The following is a 5539-nucleotide window of genomic DNA, read 5'->3' as shown; positions in this document are numbered from 1 at the left end:
CCTCGATGGCCGCTCATTGAAGCAGGCATTATCACAGCATACAAGGAGCTACCTGACCCACCCCCCTCAAAAGCCCGTCGACCAAACCCTCCACCAAACATTGATCTAAGCACTCCATGGGCATATTTCGATGGAGCTGCAAATGCTCAAAGCTGTGGGGGTGGCTTCATTCTGCACCAAAACTTAAATCACTCCTACCATATCAAAGCGGGCTTGGGCGCGGGAACAAATAATTATGCTGAGCTAATCACTCTGCGTCACCTCCTGCATTTTGCTCTTAGTCATCATTGCACTAGCATCAACATATATGGGGACTCACAGATCATTACAAATTGGTTCAATGAGATTTCTACATGTCACATGCACACACTCAGAGTTATTATGGATGAAGTTCGACAGTTCAAAGAGGCTTTTACTCATATCTCTGTTGCTCACATTTACAGGGAGCATAATATGGAAGCTGACAAATTGTCCAAGGAGGCCGCGCTGATGGATCGTGGCACTTGGGAGATCACTGAAATTTTGGATCAGCAGGAACGAAAATTCTACCATCGGCCCTATATAGACCCGGGTTACCCAACAGCGGGTCTACCCCATACATAAACTTATCAAATCGGCAGCAGTTATCACAGACTACAGTTTTTGAACAGACCTTATATTTTTTGAACAACTGAAGGTTGCTGAAAGGCAACAAATCTATTTACAGACAAAGCAGGAATGCACAAGTGTTTATATCAGACAAATGAACAATGTAATTTTTTTGAAAATGTACAGATCCACAGCGATCATAGCATATGCGTAATAGCATCTACATATGTAATCTTTTCATATTAATGAAAACTTTACGGATTTTTCCAGGGGAAAAAAAAAAACTACTATAAATAATACGGGCCAAATTAATAATATAGAAACTTTTGCCAATGGCATGTCATCTCTCGGATCAAATTGGAAATGGCCACGCCAAGTTCTCAACAAAACACAATTAGATAGATGACCACCCCAAGTTCTCAACAAAACACAATTAGATAGATAGACTCGAGATGATCCAAATGCCTAGCTCTTATCCCCTTTAATAGGCTTCTCTCTAAAAAGGCAAATACCATGGGCAAAACACAGTGGAAAATACCATGGGTAGATTCTGTGATTCTGTCCATTTTGATGATCATATTAAGAAAAGGGAATATTACATAATTCTCCACAATTTGTCTTTTTAATACAAATCAAAATTCACAGTTCTTATATGAATTTTGAGGTCTTCAATTCATAAAAGAGGAAAAAATTGAAATTTTGTTGCCACATTTGGACCAAAAGTGTAACCCATATTCATGTTTTCACCCCAATCCTAACCATCAATTGTAATGGATAAGTTATTATGACATAGATAAGCAAGATGTCCATTACTTGTAAGTGTGGGATAAACCACATTTTCATTGAATTCAATCTTTCTATTGAAAAGGAAGTGTATATGTTCTGCGATATCACTAGTAAAAAAACCCTGGCATGAAAAATTTTTAGTGTTAATTGAGTTTCTGGTTTCCCAATGGATTGGCTAAAACCCCCCACTAACCAAGTGAAACAACCTCAAACAGAATGGTAGACCCCCATGAATCAGGTATAACAGCCATACGCACAATCCTAAATCCCCACAAACCTATCCTCACAACAATGATCCTTGAGCAATATAGACAAGCATGTGCAGGTGAACCAGAACCTGCAAACAATTGTCAAGATGGAGTAGTGTAGACAAGCATGTGTAGGTGAACCAGAACCCGCGATTGGACAAACAATAGTCAAGATGGCTCAGTGGCCACACACCAGGCCCAAATAATAATACACAAGTATGGAAGAACCCTTGGAAAATGGCATATCGTAAACCCTAGACGGATAATAGTTGGTTGTTTTTAATGCGCCCACCCACTAAGGCACGTGGATGAACATGTTGGACGTATGTTGTACGACGATGAGCTAGTATTCCACATGGTTAGACATCATGGCAACAAAGACGCGCAAGTATGGGTTTCAGGCAGTTTGCCTTTTCCTCTGATATCAGGTGTTGAATACTTGTTGTACTGACTTTCCAGAGGCTCATATATAGGCATAACTTCTGGCTCTTTTTCCTCTTCCTTAAATAGACTTGCTATAGAAATATGTTCACTTGAAGTCTCAACTTTTACTGGTTCTTGGGATGCAATTTCTTTGGGGAATAGAAAAGGAAATCTGTCGACTGGCTTGACAGGATCCTGAATACAGAAATTTGCTTTATGCAGAAAAGAAGAGGGAACTGGTTTTTCTGTATTGGATATAGATAATTGATTCACCTTTTGTACCAATTCATTTATTTGTCTAGATGTAGAACCAACATGTTCTACCATTTTGTCTTCAACATTCTCTAGCTTTATTAGAGATTCTCTAACATATCCTCTAATTACTGAAGTAGATTTTTTAACATCATTCAAGGAATTATTTACAGAATTTAAAGAAACTTGGACAGTATCAAATTGTTGTTTAACCTCTTTGGATTTGGCTATGTTCATTTCAAGGCCCTTCACAGCTGTGTTTGTCTAATTTAGTTGTTCAGAAGTTTTATGTATTTTGCCATCAATGCCAGATGCACTGTCATCCTTTAATACTAATGGTATTGCTTTGGCAGAATTTTGTCCTTCTCCAAGCACTATGCCTTTGTATGGGGGAAAGGTTGTAGGTGTTTCAACCTTAAGGCCATCTAGTGCTATCCAAGAGTGTTGAGATGAAGTGGATACATCAGTGATTAAAACCATTTGTTGTTGTCTCCTTTCTAACCAGACATAGAATGAGATCCATGTGTTAGTACAATCCATGTGGTTTTTCCATTCTTGAGACAATTTTATTTTCTCTGGAACAGAATGACTGGAACCAAATTCTTCTGCTTTAGGATTTGTAAAAAGATCCCAATTCAACATGGCTTTCATCCATTTGGCAGGGACTCTATTTTTTAGACATCCATCCATTAAAGTGAAGAATTTGTGCATCTCCATGACTGCTGTCTTTTTGCAGTCATCTGGAACATAACCAAATCGAAAATCTAGTATAAGGCCATTAGCTTGCTCAAGATAACCAAGACCATATCTTAGTTTAACTGGTCTCATTATTGAAAACATTTGGGTTAACCTCAGATCTTCATTTCCCAAAATAGGAATCTCATGCATCATCAAAACATGCTCTAACTCATGAGGAAATGGAATTTATGAGCACTTAGGATTAGGACATGGATTGACAGAAGTTGTAGGTGGGGCTTCACTAGTCCTATGATTATGATTCTCATGGATTACCAAATCTGCAAGTTGGCTTAAAATAACTGGATACTAACACTCTGGGCATTTAACTTCTAGGGAAGAAAAATTTACAATCTGGGCTAATTCAAACAATGAAATATGTTTGAAAATATTTACAGGAGAACTTAGGCAAGCAGTGTCAACAAGTTAGAGATTTCTATATAATGGGGAGCCCCTACACATTTGATCTATCCTCTTTCTGTCTATAGTAGATCTGCGGGGGGGGAAGATAAGACGAAAGAGGAGGACTCTTCTCTGATATCTGCAGAAGTAATTTTCTTGATGGACGGAGGCTTGGGATTTGAAACCACCCAGTGTTCAGGGAATGTCAAATCTTCCGACCTGATTGTTTGGTGTTCTATTTTTTGATTTCTAGAGTTTGTTAACACCACAACACTGGCTTTAGAATCTTTACTGGGGGCATGCATGACAGTAGGATACAGGGTATTTGTGTGCTTGAAGCAACCTTTGGTTTGGATTGCTATATTATGTCTTTTTTTATTCATATCAAATCTAGTTTTCTAGATTTGGAGCTGGAGAATGCTTCCAATGGTTTCATCAAAGACATAAACTGAAAAATTTGGATAGCAATCAAAATAAACTGGACCATTGAAAAGAGGTACAACTATCCCTCCTATTAATGAATCTGTATATTTGTTGTGTGTAAGATCTCGAACAATGGCTAACACAAAAGTATTCAAACCTTGATGGGTTAATGCATATATTCCAATTCTGACACAACCCAAATGAAGATACTAGGTTTTTATACGCTTAGCCTCAACCTGTAATTGTTTGGGGTTAAGTAAAGGAATAGATTGTACACAGTGAGAATTTTCCTGGATCTCACTGATAGACTCTTTTATACTTATCCTAGTAGCAGCAATTAAATGGAAGGCAGACAGATCTGCATAGACTTCTGAAATATTAATTAAAGGTAGTTGCCATCTAGCAGAGGGTTGGCTTTCTTCGTATTCAAGTTCAGTAGAATTTAAAACCTTACTAGATGCAACGGTGAACATATCCCGAAGGGGATTTTTTTGAGAGGATGACTCTTGCTCTTTTATATCACGGTACGAAACAGTATTTCTAATTAAATCCATTTTATATAGAGTGATGTAAAAATGAGTACTGACCCAACGAACCAGACGTTACTGGCTTTAATACCACAATTTCTTGCAGGGGCTTCTCACTCAAGCTTGTTGGACTCTTGGCCTTGCTGAGTCTCTTCTCTACTTTGCCACTTTACTCTTGTTGTTATGAACCCAACTCGAACCTACTAACACATTTCACGCGCAGACGACCTCTTCAACGGCATCCACGCCTTATATGGTCTTTGGCTTCCCTTCAGTGCTTTGGCGAACCATTAGTGAACTTTTATAGAGGAGTAACTATAAGCAGATACTACCTACAGCTTATTTTTTTTAAAGCACAAAAGTATTTGATGCGGAAATGAAATATCACTCTTTTATTAAATTTTTCAGATATGGATTACACTGGATTTACAGTCTGTTCATACCAAAGATGCACTGTGTTCGCATTTACCAGACTAATGCTACTCAATACTGAGATAGCTTACTGGAGGCTACCTGGCGATTACACAAACTCTGTCTTTGAACATATACTTGAAACACACATATAGACAGACACACTAATGATCCGACCACTTTAGATTCTCACCAGTGCTCTCACACTGATGCACAAGCTTCTCAGACCACCTAAAGACTTGAATTCCTCTCATGATGCAAGCAAATCAGACTTAATGTCCGCAGTTGCAGAGCAGGAGAAGCTCTCAACTCTCAACTCCAAAAGACACAATAACTCTAACTCTCGATGCCCCAAATGAGCCTGACTCCCTTCGTTTTATAGGAAGAAGAGGGGATAAACATCCGACCATCAGACTGACAAGTTGAGTACGAAAGATTCTATCAATCATGGAGATGTGTTTCAATATCTACCAAAAGTCGGAGAAGTGCTCCGAGTCTCGTGACTAAAGAATATTTTTCCTATTACGAGATTACAATCAATCCTACGAAAAGCATATTATCTACAATGTGGATGCCTTTTAACCAGTTAAGGCCCACGAGGAAACTGGCCATAAATAGTCCTCATGATTGGACAACATAATTACATAGTGGAGCTTTCTGGATAAACCCACGGAAACCTTTTTATGAAGAAGGACTAGCACTATAGGATGATTCACCAAGAGCTGTAATTCCCGGAAACCTATT

This window comes from Pinus tabuliformis, chromosome 3_2 (genome assembly GCF_031772625.1).
Source record: "Pinus tabuliformis cultivar Carrire ecotype Pingquan chromosome 3_2, CPIR1, whole genome shotgun sequence".
NCBI classification, from domain to species: Eukaryota; Viridiplantae; Streptophyta; class Pinopsida; order Pinales; family Pinaceae; genus Pinus; species Pinus tabuliformis.
This window is presented reverse-complemented; position numbering follows the sequence as displayed.